The 20,606-nt window shown below is 36.1% G+C and overlaps 1 protein-coding gene across 1 annotated transcript in view; it reads left to right on the forward strand.

The window, feature by feature from the left end:
- Nucleotides 1-20,606, forward strand: part of DMD (dystrophin) — a 2,243,521-nt gene that overhangs the window by 1,737,399 nt on the left and 485,516 nt on the right. The window lies entirely within an intron of this gene.

Genomic DNA, 20,606 nt, shown 5'->3' on the forward strand with positions numbered 1-20,606 from the left:
ATCAAATCATATTAAGCAAAGTTTCATCTCCTCCCCTCCTTGTTGTTCTCCTTCTTTTCTTCTGTTTCGATAGGACATGTGATCTACTCGGATGCTCTCGTATGTAGAGTAGATGACAGTGGCAGTTTAGAGCTTCTTGGATTCCTCATTCTTTATCATTATCCTCGGCCCCCACTTGCTCCCCCACAATGTGTGTTGAGTTAGTTTGATCATTTGGAGGTAGTTTGTTTAGAACAACACCTGACTTTATCTTCCCAGGTATCTCCCATGGCTTGTGAATGGAAATGCAGTGTAAAGTTCGTTTTTTGGTCACTCTTAGGTAAACAGTTAGAAAATGTGCTGCTGTAACATATTTGATTTATGATATTTCATAAGTAAAATTTTATTTCTCCTTGTCCATGCCCATAAAGCCACCCTAGAATTTTAGATACGTGGATTCACATACTCCCCTCAGCTATGGTAAATAAAGAGTAAAACTTTAAGTGGATTTTTTAAAGCAGTTTCCTTTTAAAAATAAATCCAGTGACTCAGTTTTATAATAGCGACTTAATAAAATATTTCTTAAATTGATGGATGTCTTGTTGAGGGCAAAACAAGGATACATCCATCTATCTCCTATACTTTTTGTATTTATATCTATAGTACTTATACAATGAAAATTCATATACAAACTTCTCATCATGAGAAACTGCAAGATTCTGAATCATTAAAGAAAAAAACTGCAGTGTTTCCTAACTATGTTTACTGTGGAAGGATGGAGAATAAAGTACATTTTGTGTTTAGATTTCTGATCTCTTTCAAAAATAGTTGGAAATGGTGCCGAGGAAACTTTCTTAGCTTATTCTATATTACTCGTAAAACTGTATTTACTCTTAAAAGCCATATAAAACTCCCTTAGAGTTCCTGAAAACCGTAGACATACCATTTTCCCTTAACTATAGTAGGACTAACTAAGATTCCAGTGTTATTTTAAAAGAGACAATTTCTCATTCCCTCTCAGTTAATATTGTGTCTTCTATAGATTCCAGTTGCCTGAGGTTGAAACTACATTTTATGGATAGGAATGACATTTTTAGCCAGCTCTGATTTTCAGTTAGATGGCTGAATAATGGTCTTTTGATGAAAGATTTGAAGATGTCATGGTAAAACTCTAAACTACTGAAACTATTGATTATTGTTAATGGCACATTTCAACTGATAGAATTAAATCAAGATACTGGGGTTTAAAAGCAACAAATGGAAATTGGCAAGCTTGAAAGTAAATGAAACCACATACCTTAGGAGATGACATGCAGTTTCAGTATTTCAGCTAAATCGAAGTGTTTGCTTTTTTTCCCCTCCAAAGATAACTTTTTTAAAATTTTGAACAGAACGAATGTTCTGTAATATGTGTGAGGGAATAAAGTGTAACTGTATGCCTTTCACTTCGTTTGCAGAAGCTGGTGGCATTATATTCATTGTTTGATTCATGCTGTATAGCAAGAATAGTTCTTACATATTAAAAAAGGAAACTCCAAATGCCTAGCCAGAGCAGCGGCTCTCCCAACAGATTTCAATATATCTGTCCACCCAAAAGCAGTGATGTTTTACTTTATACAGATGCTGCTGAATGGGGACAGGGGGTCAGAAAATGGGTTTTTCTCTGTGACTGTCAATCGGTGTTTCTATATGTGGAGACTCCAGCTCTTACTAGACTACCTGACTATCACTGCTTGTCATCCACTTCATAGGATGTTTAATTCTCCCAGCAATAATTACAATTCCTGGGTTTGATAAGCATACATGTATTAGGAAGTATATGCTTCCTGAATGGAATTAACCTGATTAATTCCACTCTGAAAGCCATTCAAGTTTCTTCCTTATATTAGAAAAAAAATGTTATTTACTTTCCTTACTAAGAGCAAAGTCATTATATTTGACCTTGTGCTTTAGGATGAGGAGATTTTTTTCTTATAAGTATTGTTATTTCTGACAGTATAACTGGAATCTTAAAGCCAATGTATTTTTATAGAGTACCATATAGAGCCCTAAGAGGTGACAGTTTGAAAATTCTTAAATTGCAAATTTATTCTTAAAATGAAGAACTATGTTCATAATTGAATCAGATTCTTCCTGTGTCCAAAACATTTCCTGCTTTGGGCCTTAGAGAACTGGTAAAGATGGTCGCAGTTCTAAGTTCTAACATAAAACCGTGGGTAACTAACTGAAAATAGTTAGTTAAACATGCAGACTCTGCATGTTTACTAATGTTTCACAAGAATTTCACCAATCTTAACTGATTCTCTAAGCACCCCCAAGAGATAATTGTAATACCAGCTTGTAAAGAAGGTGTGTGGGGATGGGTATGTGGTGGGGAGAGATGGTCATAAAGGTGGCATAATTAGGGTCTTTTTCTCAGCAAGAGAGACTATGGAGCAATTAATATTTGAGATTCCCTCATCTGTGTTCTGGGTCATGTCTCAGGCCGTATCTCTCAACTCACTCCCTCCTCTAATTTCATTTGTTTTACCTATGTCTCCTCCCACCCTCCCCCACCCACTGTAGAAATGCTCTTCTATTAAACAAAACGCTTCCAGAGAGACAAGTTTGATAAATTTTGAATTTTACATCCGAGTACACCTGGAAATTGATTAAGCTACCTTAAATTTCTAATATGTTATTGAAATTGGGGAATTTAGCTTCTTCAGTGTTGCTCACAATGTATCTTGGCCCACTGATTCATTCCTAAGGAAGAAGGAAGAATGCAACCTCAGTAGCAAAATTAGTATCCTGAATAAATTGGATTGTCATATTTCTAGGTGCATCTGAAAGGAGAGCGGTAATCTGAAGATTCCTAATTCTAAGAAAAGAAAACCCTCTGTGTATTCCTTTTTGTTGCTATAATTTGAATTGAGTCTTATATGTAGTTTTTAATCGTTCTCCTTTGGTGTCTAAAGATTATGAAAGTTTACCTTGATGTTTTTCTTTTGCCTAGTGATGTCTGCCTGCCATTTTTGATATACAAAACATTATATATATATATATATATATGTTCCCTAAGAACTTTGATTGATTCATCAAATCTTTATTAAATACCTGTTGGATGCCTAGCATGGTGTTAGGACTAGCATTACGAATGTGATTAGAGAGATGTTTTTCAAACGTAGTTCAAAGTACTAGGTTACGTAATTAATTTAATGAGTATCAATCCACATGTTTTTAAACAGAAAGGAATAAAATTAATAGAATAGAAAATAACAAGAGTCCATCACTCTTAAATAAGAGTCGGTATTATTTTCTGCAGTTTTGGTTTCAACTGTTTGCATATATGTGCGTGTGTGTGTACATACTGGATCAGTGTGTAGCATATATTCAAAAGCCTCTGCATTAGAGTATGATTTCTGCCCTTGGGATGCTTATATTCCAGAGGTGAAGATAGTTATGCTAAGACAAAATTGTATGGTAGAGTGATGAGTGTTACAGTAGAGGGCTAGACAGGATCTAGTAAAAACAGAAGATGATTGAGGTAAGCTTGCCAGAGAGGCCAGGAAACTCACCTAGAACAGTGTTTTTCAGTCTTTCTTATACATTGGAAGAGATTTTTTAAATGCTGATCTCTGGGTTCTACCCCCAGAGATTCAAACTGGATTGATCACAGCATGTCCTGTCCACGCTTGTCATGTCCAGCCAAGGTTGAGAACTTCTGTTCAGAGAAAGTTAGAAGAATGTGTTAGGAGTTGGCTAGATACACAGAGTTCAAAAGGGAAGGAAACAGCGTGTTGAAAGTCCTGGACAGTTGGGTAGTTCAGGAATCGAAAGGTACTTCTCTATGGGTGGGGTATGATTATTATAAGAAATGAGTTTGGAAAGATCAGCTGGGGCTAAATTATGTAGAAAGGCAGCATGGTGTAGTAGATAGAGTATAAGCCTTGTAAGCCGACAGACCACTTATTGCCTAACCTCTAAGTCTCAGTTATATTCTTCTGTGCAATGAAAATAATACTCCACAGGATTTTGTGAGGAATAACTGATAGAATACATGTAGAATGCCCACCAGAGGGGCAGAGTGCTGCGCTCAAAGTGTTCGGTATGTGTTAGCTGTCTTTCCCTCCCTCTGTCCGCCTATCTTTGAGAGTTTGGACTTTATCTGTAGTCTGTGGGAAGTCACAGCACGTTTTTAAGCAAGGAAATGGAATAACCTAACTCATGTTTTTGAAAGATCGCTCTGGTAGCTGTGAGGAGAATGAATTGGAAGGATATGAGACCTGTCCAGGAACAAAAGTTAGAAAGTTGTTTCTGTAACATTCCAAGCAAGAAATGATCATTAAGGTGTTGAGGTTGAACAAAGGAAACAGATGTGTGAGCTATTTGGAGGGCAAAAACTAACATTGTGATGTAGATTATGGGAGGAAGAGGTGAGGGGGGAAATGTGAGGTACAGTGAGGAGTCACTGACTGCTTACCATTTGGCATGACTGGGTGCCTTACAGAGTTGCAGAATTAAAGAGGAAAAATAGTTATGGGAAGAGAAGTCAAGAATGCGGCTTTCTCAAGATTGCTTTGGCTATCCGGGGTCTTTTGTGTCTCCATACAAATTTTAAGATTTTTTTGTTCTAGTTCTGTGAAAAATGCCATTGGTAGTTTGGTAGGGATTGCATTGAATCTGTAGATTGCCTTGGGTAGTAGAGTCATTTTCACAATATTGATTTTTCCAATCCCAGAACATGGTATGTCTTTCTGTCTGTTTGTGTCATCTTCGATTTCTTTCATCAGCATCTTAGAGTTTTCAGAGTACAGGTCTTCTGTCTCCTTAGATAGGTTTATTCCTAGGTATTTTATTCTTTTTGATGCAGTGGTAAATGGGATTGTTTCCTTAATTTCTCTTTCTGATCTTTCGTTGTTAGTGTATAGAAAATGCAACAGGTTTCTGTGTATTAATTTTGTAACCTGCAGCTTTACCAGATTCATTGATGAGCTCTAGTAGTTTTCTGGTGACAGCTTTAGGATTTTCTATGTATAGTATCATGTCATCTGCAAACAGTGACAGTTTAACTTCTTCTTTTTCAATTTGGATTCCCGTTATTTCTTTTTCTTCTCTGATTGCCATGGCTAGGACTTCCAAAACTATGTTGAATAAAAGTGGCAAGAGGGCTTCCCTGGTGGCGCAGTGGTTGAGAGTCCGCCTGCCGATGCAGGGGACACGGGTTCGTGCCCCGATCCGGGAAGATCCCACATGCCGCGGAGCGGCTGGGCCTGTGAGCCATGGCCACTGAGCCTGCGCGTCCGGAGCCTGTGCTCCGCAACGGGAGAGGCCGCAGCAGTGAGAGGCCCGCGTACCGCAAAAAAAAAAAAAAAAAAAAAGTGGCAAGAGTGGACATCCTTGTCTTGTTCCTGATCTTAAAGGAAATGCTTTCAGCTTTTCACCATTGAGTATGATGTTAACTGTAGGTTCATCGTATATGGCCTTTATTATGTTGAGGTATGTTCCCTCCATGCCCACTTTCTGGAGAGTTTTTATCATAAATGGTGCTGAGTTTTGTCAAAAGCTTTTTCTGCATCTACTGAGATGATCATATGGTTTTTATTCTTCAATTATACAATGGAATATTACTCGGCCATTAAAAAGAATGAAAGAATGCCATTTGCAGCAACATGGATGGACTTAGAGACTGTCATACTGAGTGAAGTAAGTCAGAGAAAGAGAAATACCGTATAATATCGCTTATATGCAGAATCTAAAATGAAATGATACAGATGAACTTATTTACAAAACAGAAACAGACTCACCAACTTAGAGAATGAACTTATGGTTACCAGGGTAGAAGAGTGGAGGGAAGGGATAGTTAGGGAGTTTGGAATTGACATGTACACACTGCTATATTTAAAATGGATAACCAACAAGGACCTACTATATAGCACAGGGAACTCTGATCAGTATTATATAACAACCTAAATGGGAAAAGAATTTGAAAAAGAGTAATAGACACATGAACATGTATAACCAAATCACTTTGCTGTACACCTGAAACTATCACAACATTGTTAATTAACTACATTCCAACATAAAATAAAAATTAAAAATTAGTATAGCTGATTCACTTTGTTATACAGCAGAAACTAACACAACAATGTAAAGCAATTATACTCCAATAAAGATATTTAAAAATATCAGTGAAGTAAAAAAGTAAAATGGATAACCAAAAAAAAAAAAAAAGGAATGTGGCTGGTTTTCAGGTGTCTATGAATAGTAGAGGTGAAAATATCACCTCCCTTGAAGTAGTTATGAATGTGGATCTAACATTTGGAAAAAGATCTAGGTCAAAGATCTAAAACTGAAGGGCATCGACATGGACTCCATAGAAATACATAATATTACACAGAAATCAATGTCATTGTTACTTGAATTTCTCCATTCAGAAATATATCTAAAAGTCTCTAAAATATTACTTACTGTAGCATAGGATTGGTCTTAATGATGCCATCTTCTGCTCTTCAAAAGGACATAGCTTTAGAGACTCTCTTAAATGTTTTAACCGTGAAAAAAGGCAAAGAACTAGCAAAACTTTGGTGTAAAATTCATACTGTGGAGAAAGTAAAAGTATTTAGGTAATCTATCCAAGATCTTGAAAAACTCTTTCCAATAAGGCCAGTTGATTTCTTCTCTTATATAAACATGGAAAAGTTTTATTTACCTTTTATTCTACAGTAAAAAGTTCATACACAGTCACAGTACTATGGATTGCAGTACTCAGGAATAGATTCAAGAGCCACAGCTTGTCATCTTACTATATTCAGTAGTTTATTATGTTCCAGGTTTGGACCCTGAAATCCCTGTAGATCACAAGAGAAAATCCAAAAAAGAAACAGTGAAAATAATTAAAAGTGTAGAAATAAAGTCAATGAGGACAAATGTTCAAGACTGGTGTTTTATCTCCTATAGCAGGGAAGACTAAATATAGAAAATAAGAATCCATTTATTTTTATCCAGTGGTGGCAAACAGTAACTTCGATATAAAACAATGAGCTTAATCACTTGATTATAAGGGTTATAACACTCTAAGCCATCTTACCATGGTCCCTTTCATATATAAACATGTTAATTCAGTGTATCAAAACTTTAGGACCTATTTTTTTGGATATTGCCACTAAAGTTAGTTATTATCTGGAATGATACAAGGGAAGCACTAAGTTGAATAACTTTGTAATTCAGTCATTGGATTCTATAATTTTATATATACAAACTAAAAGAAAGGCTCACATAGGTAAGAAGACACTGTGCATACTGAAAAGTCAATTTTGATAGCCCGTAATAACGACTGTCTTTTATTCCCCACAGAACTTTTCTGAGGCTCTTATAAGGTAATAAATATTTAAAGCACTTTGAAAAAGCTTTCTTCAAGTGAAAGATCCTTATTAATTTTATGAATTACCATTAAACAAAAGTCAAACTAAAGATATAAACTTAATATCATACTCTTTAAAATCAATAGATTAAAGTTATGTTAATTAATGAGAATAAAATTAACTAAATTGTTCCTTGTTTATAACTGACAAAGCATTTTTACTTCAATTCTCTAATTTGATTCTCACTGAAAACCTCTGGTGTTGGTACTATTATTTCCATATTCAGTAGGAGAGAGTAAAATTAGAGAGTTTCAGTAATTTAGCTATTACTATCAATACGTCTTTGAAAATCAACTTGAGTTTTATCATACCAGATTAGGAGGGAAATAATTCAGAATACAAGCCTATGAAAGAAATGTTTAGTTTTCTGGGATTAATATCACCATTTAATTCAGTTATTTATTTATCCAATTATTAGGCTAGATAATAATACTGTCTCACATTAAAAAAAAATATTACTATGTGCTGGGCAGTGTGCTAAGAGCTTTGCTTGCATGATATAACAATCCCCCGCCTTTTTTTTTTTTTGCATGATCTTACCCCTTTTACAGATGAAAAATCTGAAGCTTTGAAAGTTTAGGTAACTTCTCTTAAGGTCACACAGCTATACAGAGAGGAGTCAGTATTTGAACCTAAGTTTGACCTTCTGACCTTCAACTAATCCTGCTCTCCTACCCATTACTGTAAACTGATTCGGCATTCCAGGCAAAGACCCAAGATAACCAAAAGCAAGTTTCAAATCATTCACTTCATAGGAATTTGTTGATTACTGAAAATATTCCTACTTCCTAAACATCCTTCTTTCCTTTACATTTTTCAGTCTTGTTTCCACATTTGCCTCTTAAGTGAAACACTTCTGTATGAAACCACCATAACTTCCAAATGCAGATTCTTTTATCAAGTCCTGTTGCCCTAGAAATGTATGCATAATTTGTTATTGTAGTCCACCGCAGTCTTCTGGAAAATTTCTCATCTCTTGACTTGCTGGGGTGCTATATTCTACTAGTTTTCTCCTACCTCTGTTACTACTCATTCTTCTTTCTTTACCTGATGACCTATTCTGGACTGTCTCTTCTGTCTTCATTAATCTCATTCTCTTAATTCAGTAGTCAACCAGCAGTTACAAAGTGTCGGTTATGTGCTAGGTATTAGACTAGAAACAGTCTTTTGTTCATCTCCTTTAATCCAGTGATTTGAAGATTTTTATCTCTTTCCAGTATCAATCCCACAGTTCTTACCATGTATGGGACATTTCTTACTCGAAGTCTTACGAACATCATAAACTCAATACGACCCAAATAGGCCATATCTTTAATACCAAGTCTGTCTCCTGTCTTGCCATTCATCACACCACCATCTTTTCAGCCAGAGAAATTTCAAACCAAATAGTCATTTCTACATCACCTTCTCACTCGCCTTACTTTCTAGTTCATTTTTAAGATCTATCAATTTTACGTCGCTAATCATTTGCACCCGTTCCTTACTCTCCAGTCCACTTACCGCTGCTCTAATCCATGCTTTTATTTACCTTTACCTTCCTCTACTCCTTCCTGCCCACGGCATTGCTACAATCCAACCCGCAGATTGCCATCTCAATTAAGCTTCGTAAAGCATAGCTAAGATTGTAACTATGTTATAAATTCCATGGAAGCAGGGGTTTCATCTACTTTATTCTCTTGTATATGCCCATGGCTCAAGACAGTGCCCAGCACATGATAGGTGCCAATAAGTATTCATCAAGTGAATGAAAAAATATACGACTCCTCTGTTCAAACACCTTTTATGACTTCTCAAAGCCTTCAGAATATTCTGCAGACTCCTTCACCTGGCCCTGCAGGATTGGCCCTCAAACTCAATTTCCAATCTTATTTCTTACTTTTCCTCTCCATGCACCCTTCACTCCTACTAAAACACACAGCTAGCCAGTTTACTTTTGTGTCTTTGATGACCTGTTTCTTTTCTTGGGAGTGCTTTTCCTCATCTCAGTTTACCCAGATACAACCTAATTTGCAAGGAAAGCCATATTCAAATCCTCCCTTTTTCCCTGAGCCCTCAAGCTAGAAGACATCTCGTTTCCCTCTCAATTCCCAGAGGCATTTCTTTGCCCTTTAAATAACACTTAATGCTTTCTGTATTGTTTTAGAGGGTCTGGAGAGGATAGCATTTAATAGTGTGGGCTTTGAAGCCTGACTGCCTGGGTTTAACTCATGATTCTGATACTTACTGACCATGGACACATTTCTCAATTGCCCTCAGTTTAGGCAGCTATAAATCGGGGGAAATGATAACATCTAACTCATCAGGCTATTGTGAGTGTGATGTGAATTGATACATGTGAAGTGCATAAAATGGTATTTGATACGTAGTAAGCAACGAGTAAACATAGCTAGTATTGTTATTACTGTTATCAGGTGTATAACATATAAATTTTGTAAGTTAATTTTTGTATTGTTTCTTTCACTATAGACTGCTTAAGGGCACAGTCCTCATATGGGTAGAGTGAGAAGCTATTTAATAAGGAATGGGTGAATTAATAAAACCATGCCAGAAATATTGGCTACCATGAGTGTTGAAACTGATTTTTTTTAAAGCTTTGTCTTTTCTAACCAAGAAAAGATTAAAAATCTTCAGTAGATTTTAGTTCTTAAATGTCAATATTGACTCATGTTTGAAAAACTCTTCAAAGTCTTCAGATACAAACAAACCTTAATACTCATATTCTTGAGAATAAACATACTACACTGAAAATGAAAAAGAGGTATTTTGCCTTTCATAATGACCTCCTTGGGGGAAATCAGTTGACTTGCCACCCTTCTCTTTCAACCAGACACGAGACGTTGAGATTCCCTGAAACACACTTCAGTAACAGTCGTTTATTTTTCTCAAACGGTCTGACCAACATTGGAAGTCACATCAAAGGCTTATAGGTATGTTAATAAAATTAATAAAATTGTTTTACATTTATCCTGTGAGGCAGTAGCAGTGAAGATAACCAGAAGTATGAGACTATTCACTCACTTCCTTTGATCTCCATCAGAACCTGGACAAGGTCTATATAATTTCAGGCCTTCTTCTCCAAACAAGAATAGAAAAGGTCAGGAAAAGTTTGACGACAGAAGAAGTCAAAGAATTTCACATCACTTTCTCCCCCTCCGTTCCTCCAACCTCAAAGGTGTTTTTGAGGGTTAGGGGTCTTCGAGGGCAGACTTTCTAGGCAATAAATAAATAAATAAATAAATAAATAAATAAGATACTCCTTTATATGATGGGTAGCAATGCCCCCCTTCCTGTTGGAAAAATCTGAAATTGTGGATTGGAGGGATCAAATAAAAGAATCTCCAGTCTTGTATTTACAGATTATTTTTAAAAGGAACTTCATAAGTGTCTCTCTTGTGCCATTCATAATTCCAATAAGAAAACCTTTCAGGTATTAATCGAAGATGAATAGTATTCAAAATAATTTAGGTTATCAGCATGTGATTTTTCATTCCACATGAAATCCATTTGCAGTGTAAATGGTTTCCTAAATTATATTAAAATAAAATGTCAAAAAGTTCACATTTTTTTTTCATTTTTAACAACATCAGTCTTTAAAGAAAGGTTATTGAACAAAGGTCTATGCATAAATCAGCCATTCCCCGTAGAGGTAAAAGAAGCCATTACACCTGGTTATAAAAGAGAGTTTCATGAATGTGGGAGGAATAAATCATTCCCTACTGGACATCATATTAGTCTGGATGGAAGAATATCTGTAACCTAGTAGTGAGAAAGCAACAAGTTACTTTTGTTTTTTTCTTGCATCCATTGTTATCCTTGAGAGGTCGATTAGCAAGTTGACCATTCGATATTATTAGTAGTATAGATGTAATCTTAAATTCTCTGAAGATTTCAATCTTTCTCTCTAATTTCTATTCATCTCCAACACCTTTTACAATATATTATTCCTTGGGAGTTATAGAAAAAGTTACTCTCTGCAGAAAGCAGCATTTCATTTGCTCTCAGGAGCCAACCACATTTCACCTCAGTCCTTTGCTCTCAGTTCAACAATTCAATATTGGATTCGGTTCAAGGCTGTGGCCCCAAATAGAATGAGACCTGTATGTTTATGAACTGCTTGACCAGGCATTCTTCCCAATGATTTATTCCATAAAACCTATTTTTAGTTTTGACAGTAGTTTCACAAATGGTTGTAAAACTGTTGTACATTGCAGTTTTAAAAACTGAAATGAGTGTAGATTGCATTTTTACCTGCTGTGGACAAGTGTTAACATGTTCTGTTTTGGAGTAGAAAACAGTTGTCACTGTCGGGATGCAACCCTTGGATTGATTAGACAACTGTAAATTCATTTCCCATCAATAGCCTAAAAGAATTTTTTAATTTATGCCATGTATACACATAGTAGAAACGTATTTTTGAGTGCATTTCTAAATGTGACTTTTAAGGACAGCCACTGAGACGTGGGATCTGCCACAGAACAATAAAGAGGTTTGAGGATCCAAAGGCTGATAAGAGCCTTACTTGGCCGCAAAGAGGAATTGGTAGTGGTGGGACTTGGGGAGAAGGAAGACAGGGATATAATTCAGGTGAATACAGAGTCCTCTGGTCTCCCAGAAGAGGAGGCACCTCCTGCCTACCTTACGGGGATGATCGGGGGAGGTGTCCTGGTAAACTTTGGCTACATAACAAACCAACCCAAAGTTAACACCTTCAAATAATAGTAGTCACTTGTTTTGCACATGAATCTACAATTCAGGCAGGGTTCACTGGGAACTGTTTGTCTGGGCTCCTGGTGATATCACCTAGAGCAAGTAGACTGGCTGCTGGAAGATCCCCTTCCAAGGGAGCTCACTCACATGTCTGGCAAATAGTCAATTGCTGGCAGTCAATTCTTCTTCGTGTAGTCCTCTCCATAGCGCAATTTGGGCTTTTTCATAGTGTAATCGCCAGGTCCCAAGAGCAACCATACCAAGGGACAAGAAGTTGAGGCGCCAGCTTCTTAAGACCTGGGGGAGAAACCAGCATAGGTTCGCTTCTGCCATATTCTGTTGGGCCAGCAGTCACAGAGCCCAGATTCAAGGGGATATAGGACATGCTTCCATGGAAGAATGTGAAAAAGTCTGGGGGGGCTATGTTATAACACTGACACAGAAAGCTTCTTGTACAAGACACTGAGCTGAATATTAAACAGCAAGTATGCCAGCAGTCACAGAGCCCAGATTCAAGGGGATAGGACATGCTTCCATGCTTCCATGGAAGAATGTGAAAAAGTCTGGGGGGGCTATGTTATAACACTGACACAGAAAGCTTCTTGTACAAGACACTGAGCTGAATATTAAACAGCAAGTATGCCTTATCCAGGTCAAGAGAAGAGGTCCTCTTTACCCCAAACACCCTTTCTCTTCTTGTCTCCCTGGCTAACTCCTACTCGGTCTTCAGGTCTTGGTCAAAATACCTTTTCTCAGAAGCATTATCTGGCCTTGCCCCCAAGTGAAAAATTGGATATACGACTATATTGATTTTTTTTTAATTTAGGCTTTTTTTCTACAACAGAACATAAATAACTTCCTTTCTTGCTTAAAAGCTGTAAAATACTCATGGCAGTAAGTATATACAATGAAAATAAATCGTAAGTGCAAAAAGTATCTCTCAAATAGCAATATAGACGCTTACATTTTACTGACCTATTTGCTTTTCTTTCTCTGTTTGCCCCAAGATCTCATCTATACCAGTGTGTACCAATTCATTTCTAGAATATACCTGTTAACAACCTCATTTGCATAGCTCTGCTCACTAATCTGGGCACAAGGTAGCCTCAAGGACGTCTTAATTTTTCTCAGTTTAATCCATCTCTCCTGTCCTTTTCTTAGTGTGTCTGTCTGTCTGTCTGTCTGTCTGTTTCTCTCTCTCTCCCTCTCATGTTTTTCATTTGTTTCTTTTCAAGTGACTTTCAACTATGCAGAAAATGTATTTCACATTTCTGTGCCTGCCTCCAGGCTCTATTTCACTCACCCAGGACTGTCCTTTCTGAATTCTTTCTCTCATTTAGCAACCATCATTAAAGTTGGGCAAATGAAAGAACCTCATTTCTTAAAGGACCAGAACATTATATTGAGCAAGCAATTAAAAGGATTCAGCAAATCAAAACATGAGCTATCTGGATGAATCTTGAAGACATTATGCTAAGAGAAATAAGCCAGACACAAAAGGATATATGTATAATTCCACTTATACGACATACCTAAAATAGTCAAATTCGTAGAGACAGAAAGTCAAATAGTGGTTACCAGGGGCTGGGGGTGAAGGGATAGGGGACTTCTTGTTTAATGGATACCTGAGTTTTGGCTTGAGAAGATGAAAACTTTCTAGAGATAGCTAGCGGTGATGACTGCACAAGAGTGTGAATGTACTTAATGATGCTGAACTGTACATTTTACAATGGTGAAAATAGTAAATTTTATGTTGTGAATATTTTGTCACAATAAAAAGGAAAATATGAGCTAACAGACTTTTTGAGGGACTCTTTGTGGAAGTAGTAAGGTATCAGAGAGTGCAGAGTATCTTATTTGATAGTCAAGGTATTTGCGTGACCACTGACCTGGGTGATCTTGGGGAAATCGATGGCATTGTGAATCCCAGGTTTATCTTCTGGCAGATGATGGAGCTAGACAAAAGAAATGTTTCTGCAAGTCCACATACAATCTACACTCTCTTCACTTGGAAAGTTTATTAAAAATGCACTGTCAGAAGCGGACTCTCTAGGGATGGGCCAGGGAATCTGCATATTTAAAGAGCCCCCAGGTGTTTCTTGTGCCCATTCACATTTGAAAATCACTGGGCCAGATGTTTGCTTAAGGCCATTTCAGCTCTTGAAATTTGACAGATTTTGATTCTGTAAGGCAGATTCTCAGTGCTTATGCAAGAAAAAGAAATGAAGAAAATATTAGACTTTCTGCTTGTGTTGGAGAATTTTTCATTTGCCTAGCCAATCAGGAATGGTATTGTTTATTCCTCCCACTGTTTTGAAGAGGCATGGGTTTAAAAAATAAGCCAGATGGTACTGAGGAAGATTTACATTACCATTTTCTTTCTTTTCCCCTTTGCATATTATATAAAACTGCCCATGCCTCCATCTGAGCCATGATCATTAATTTAATGTTATGATTTAATGGCTCATGACATTAAGTTATAACTTAGCCTAACATGACCAAATTACAGTATCAGAAGGAAAGTTTCTTTTCTCAGGTTGATTTGCATACCTTAAACCAGTTGTATTATTGGCTGAATTTTTCATAATTATGTCTCAGCCTTGATCTAGGGAATTTTCTCTCTTCCATAGAAATGCATTTTGTTAAACAAGATCTAGGTTATAATCAACGTCTCAAAAGTAAAGTTAAGAAAGGGAAAAAAGTGTTTACTTTGCTTTGCTTTGCTTTGGGCGTATGTATGTATGTGTGTGTGTGTGTTTACAGTACTGAAATACATTCTGTCTGGTACTGAATGTAAGATTAAAAGTGAAGGAGAATAGTCAGTTGTCATGTATCCACTTGAGTGGATTATCTAAATATCTTTAGAAAGGCATAACCCCTTCAGCAATATTTTACCAACCAATCAGTGAGGTCCTAATCACATTTATCTTGAATAAACAGTTTTGGCACCTATAACTTTGTGTTTATTTTCCTTTTGTATATGCACTCAAAAAATAAAAAGTGTCATCCTTGGTTAATTCAAGCAAAGACGATTTTATTCTGAACAGGTTTTTGTTGTTTTACTTATTTGAACTTTGTTCCTTGAATCTCTGTATTTCTTTGAATATAAAATATTTTGTGTTATGAATGTGATTAAAATAGAAAATAATTAGCTGATTTAACAGAGGGAAAGAGAGAGGGAAGAAGCAAGAGAAAAATACAAACCACCACATGCTTTTCTATTCTGTGAGATCTGTCAAGGCAACAGAGAAAGAGGCTTACTTGGGCCTAGTAACACAAAGGAAAAAGAAATGTGGTGGAAGGTTCTCCTGCTGCTTTACCAAGAAGTCTGAGACAAATTGTATCAGAATTTAGACTCAGTAAAACTTAGACAATTTACCTGCCATGTGAGAATCTCAACATGAGTTTAGGTGGGAGAGGCATAGGAAGTGAAATCCAATAATATATGCAACAATGATCACACCAGAATTGCATATAGAAAGCAAATTAGTCCTCTAATAGAGAAGCCAAATTGAAATTCATTCTCTGAGCAAGTTTTCAAACACGTTCTTCTTTTACTTTTCTGTTTACGAAAATGGAACGCCACCAGAAAAACAAGAATTCGGAAGATAAGATGAAAAAAACAGTTGGAATTCTAAGGGAGAGACATAATACACACACACACACGCACACGCACACACACACACACACACACACACACACACACACACACACGATGAGAGAGTAATTTGCCTACATGGTATAACTGATTGAGAACTCCCTTTGCTGCAGGGCTTCTCACAGAAAGTGACTAATTCTCGTGATGTGAGATATTTTCTTTTACATGGTATTGGAAAAAGAAAATTTATCTAAACTCAACGGCAGTGTTGTATTGTTATTCCTATATAATATATTCTCTTCTAAAAAGTAACTCTAGACTTAAGGAAGACAGGACTTGTGACTCAAACAGCATGTTCCACTCTCTGTCGTAGAAATTGCATCAATCTGTCTAACTCACAGGACACTCCTAAAAGATTGCTCCAAATAAAATATATGTTTGAATTCTTTATAGAAGAAACTGAAAAAAAGAGAGTAGGGTTATTTATTTATTAAATCTAGTAGACATTAATAATAGTACAGAGCAGTCACCAAGCACAGACAAACATGTGGCAAAAATTACACCCAGAAGAAGTAAGAGATAAAAGTAAGTACACATGATTTCAGGTTCTGCAGTATGGTGTCTGCTTTAAAGAAACTGTTATATAGTTGTAGCAGATTCAATGATTAACTCTAGTTCTTCCTCCCTTTCTGCAACCACAGCCTTGACATCACCTCCTTATGAATGGAACGTATCTCCCAACCCCTGGCCTTAAGGGCTTGGCCCTGTGATTTGCTTTAGCAAACAAGTGAGCAGAAGTGACAGTGTGCTGGTTTGAAGCTTAGACCTTAAGAGGGCTTGCATTTTCCTGTTTCTGCTTCTACCCCGTGAGCAAGCAGAACGTGTTCCATCTAGGCTGGTGGTTTCAGAAAGAGGATGACAGATGTGTACAGTAGGGCTGTGCTGGCCATGCACATCCGGGAGGATAAATGATTGTTGTCTGAAGCCATAATGCATTATTCTACATTAGTTTAGACAGCAAATAAGCTTTTGTTTTTCCTGACTACCTACTGAAAATTAATATCAACCATTTTGTGGTAAAAATATAAAGCCTATGATTTAAAGGTTCGCTGATAAACATACATTTTTAAAATAACTAGATCTTCCCTTGTCTGGTGATGTCATTATATTAAACTTACAGATCATAAATACGTTGTTTATGTCTGTTAACTTATTTGTAAGTAACATTTGTCATGGTTGGAAACACCGCCAATCTTGAGGGGATACACACATTTCTGTGTTATGGATTTTTAAAATCTCCTTACATCAAAGTATTGCATAATAATGTTTCATTTTAATACATCACACATTCCCAGGAGAAAGTAAGTGATATTTGGTTTTGTGAGAGAGATAAAAATAATGAACATTACCATCTGGTTTAACCCTTGTGGTGATATGGAATCGTGGCTGTGTTAATTACCCTTGTGGTGTGTCTTCACAGAGATAATTATATGTGAAATTTCTTTCCAATTTGTTATATAATATTAGAAATACTTCTAAAATTGACATGGATTTATTATGTTTCCATCCTTGTTATAATCATTAATCTATTTAATTGAATGTTTTAAAGCTATGGTATTCAAAACAGGACTATTATGAGAAGAGGTATTTGAAATAATACTTTTTGCGTGTTTTGAATAATTGGATTATTCAGTATTTCTTCATGTTTAGTTCCTAAATCTAAGTCATGCTGTCTATATAAAAATAGATGTCAGCTGAAGACAACCAGGCAAGGGGTTTTTCTTGACAACAATCTTTTTATATATTCAGACTTCATTTATTATTAGACATATCTGTTTTTAAAATTGGTATTTCTTTACCTTTCTGTATTTAGGGAAATGACGCAAGAGAATAACATTAATTTCCCTGTCATTTTGGCTGAATTACATTTGAAACTTCCAAGAGAGATTGTCTAATCAATTCAAAGACACATTTGAAAAGATTACCGTTAATATATCTCTAAAATGAATTAGTGGCATAAACTGTTGCTAGGTGATTTAGGTACACTTGTAATTTTCAGTAATCCCAGGAGAAGATACAGTACATTCTGTAGTGTCTCAACCAGTGTGATTGCTCAAAATTCTGGGAGATTGGTCCTCTGCAAGGCTTCCTGATGTCACTGTTCCAAGTGGAATTTTATTCCGGTATTTACAACAGCTGCAGCCATAACTACTTCTGTATTACTCCAGTCATAGTTATTACTATATTTTTCACCTACCTATATTGTGGTCTAAAGAATAAGTGCACTTCATATTCTAGAGAAAGCACTGGAGGAAATGAAAGGAAGTTTGATGTAGATCTGTATACCCCACATTATTATTTGTAAGTTCTCAGGATTAGCTGACTAATGCCCTAAAGAAGGAAGGTCAGGTGATGTGCCTTGCTGCTCCCTGTTCCATGTGTCGGGAGTGTTATTCCTGTAGAAGAGGAGTCGAGAGTGGGAAGAAAATGAAACCTCTCAATACTGTGAATGTATAAATAATAAAAGTGGCAGTAGGACTGATTAATTCTGTATCATCTTTATAAAGTGACTGGAGCTGTGAAAATGCTCGGTCTGCACAGCTGATTGGGAAATGTATGCAGTCTGTTGATCAGAATTCATTTGTGAATGCTCTCTTCCAGAGATTTCTATACCAGAGGTCTTAAAAATATTTTTGTCCCCATGAAAAAGAAAAACTACAGTCCTAGGAGATCGTGATTTAAAATGGAAGAAAGCATTTTCCCACCTTAAGAGCAACTTTCAAACAAACAGTTCATACAAATAAGTCAAAATACAGTTTAGTTTCAAAGAAAAGTTTCAGAATACTTCCAATCACTATATACTTATTGTCTGGTAGGAAAAGAAAAAGCTAAATTCTTGGATCATGCAGTAGAAAATTTAGCATAAATGCATGAAAGCTATAGATTTAGTTCAGTGATCCTATAAAGAGGAATATATTTATCATTGGTCTTTTAATCTCAGATAATGTATACATATTATTTTATTTTTATAGCTAAAGCAACTGTGTTATGATATTACATATAGTGTTGTAACAGTAGAAGTCCTCTTAAACTCAGTAATAATCAATGTACATTGTATGTTATGTTTCTTTCTGATTTTTAACCAAAACTATGACAGAAACTTAATTGGTAAGATCAACTTATCAACCTATAACGTTTACAAAATTATTACTTTTATATCAGTGTTCTTCATTTAAAATGTTTTATGTTCCTTAAACCAAAAGTAGGTTTAAGGAACAAACATTTTTGTTTTGTTTAATGCATAGGGCTTAAAACTTTGTTTCCTAAAATTTCTTCTTCATAGACCAAATCTCCAACATCCTTTCTGTGCTACTCCATTCATCTAGTAAAGTATCTAATCTGTTTTCAAGGATTTGTTTCTTAACTATGGTGGTTTTAACTAAGAATAATATATGAATATTTTCTAAATAATATTAGGGTGCCTAAATTACCTGTGCCTGGTATTACCATATTTCCTGCTCACTTTAAAGTCTCATGATACATTCAATTCAGATAAATTTTAAAATGATTCATTTAAAGGAAGAAGTACAGGTATTTTAATGTACTAGGCTATTGGTACAGCCTAGCAAACAATTCTGTTTTTTTAACCTCACAAAACCTCATCCATCCATGTCCAAAAACTTAAAAATTGAATTTATTGTACTTTCTCTTTTATCTAGAAAAAATATTTTTTTGCAAAGATCAATTAAGATAGGAATTTTAAAGCTAAAAAAAAAATGTGACCCAATCCAAAAATGGGCAGAAGACCTAAATAGACATTTCTTCAAAGAAGACATACAGATGGGCAACAAACACATGATAAAATGCTCAACATCACTAATCATTAGAGAAATGCAAATCAAAACTACAATGGGGTATCAGCTCACACCAGTCAGAATGGCCATCATCAAAAAATCTACAAACAGTAAATGCTGGAGAGGGTGTGGAGAAAAGGGAACCCTCTTGCACTGTTGGTGGGAATGTAAATTGATACAGCCACTGTGGAGAGCAGTATGGAGGTTCCTTAAAAATCTAAAAATAGAACTACCATATGATCCAGCAATCCCACTACTGGGCATATGCCCTGAGAAAACCATAATTCAAAAAGAGTCAGGTACCACAGTGTTCACTGCAGCACTATTTACAATAGCCAGGACATGGAAGCAACCTAAGTGTCCATCGACAGATGAATGGATAAAGATGTGGCACATATATACAATGGAATATTACTCAGCCATAAAAAGAAACGAAATTGAGTTATTTGTAGAGAGGTGGATGGACCAAGAGTCTGTCATACAGGGTGACGTAAGTCAGAAAGCGACTTACAAATACTGTATGCTAATGCGTATTTATGGAAGCTAAAAAAAAAATGGTTCTGAAGAACCTAGGGGCAGGAAAGGAATAAAGACGCAGACATAGAGAATGGACTTGAGGACACGGGGAGGGGGAAGGTTAAGCTGGGATGAAGTGAGAGATGGCAATGACATACCTATAACTACCAAACGTAAAATAGATAGCTAGTGGGAAGCAGCCACGTAGCACAGGGAGATCAACTCGGTGCTTTGTGACCACCTAGAGGGGTGGGATAGGGAGGGTGGGAGGGAGGGAGACGCAAGAGGGAGGAGATATGGGGATATATTATATGTATAGCTGATTCACTTTGTTATAAAGCAGAAACTAACACCCCATTGTAAAGCAATTATACTCCAATAAAGATGTTAGAAAAAAGAATAAAAATGCATAGAATAAAAGGTATATGATTAAAAACTACAAAAAAATGTGAGTTAGGCGTCTTTTAGTATTTATTTTAGAAGTCTAGCAATAGTTTTTCTTAAGTTATCAGCACATTTCTTCGTGTTCTTTGAATTCAATCTGCGTAG

Source organism: Globicephala melas, chromosome X (assembly GCF_963455315.2).
Source record: "Globicephala melas chromosome X, mGloMel1.2, whole genome shotgun sequence".
In the NCBI taxonomy this organism is placed as follows: domain Eukaryota; kingdom Metazoa; phylum Chordata; class Mammalia; order Artiodactyla; family Delphinidae; genus Globicephala; species Globicephala melas.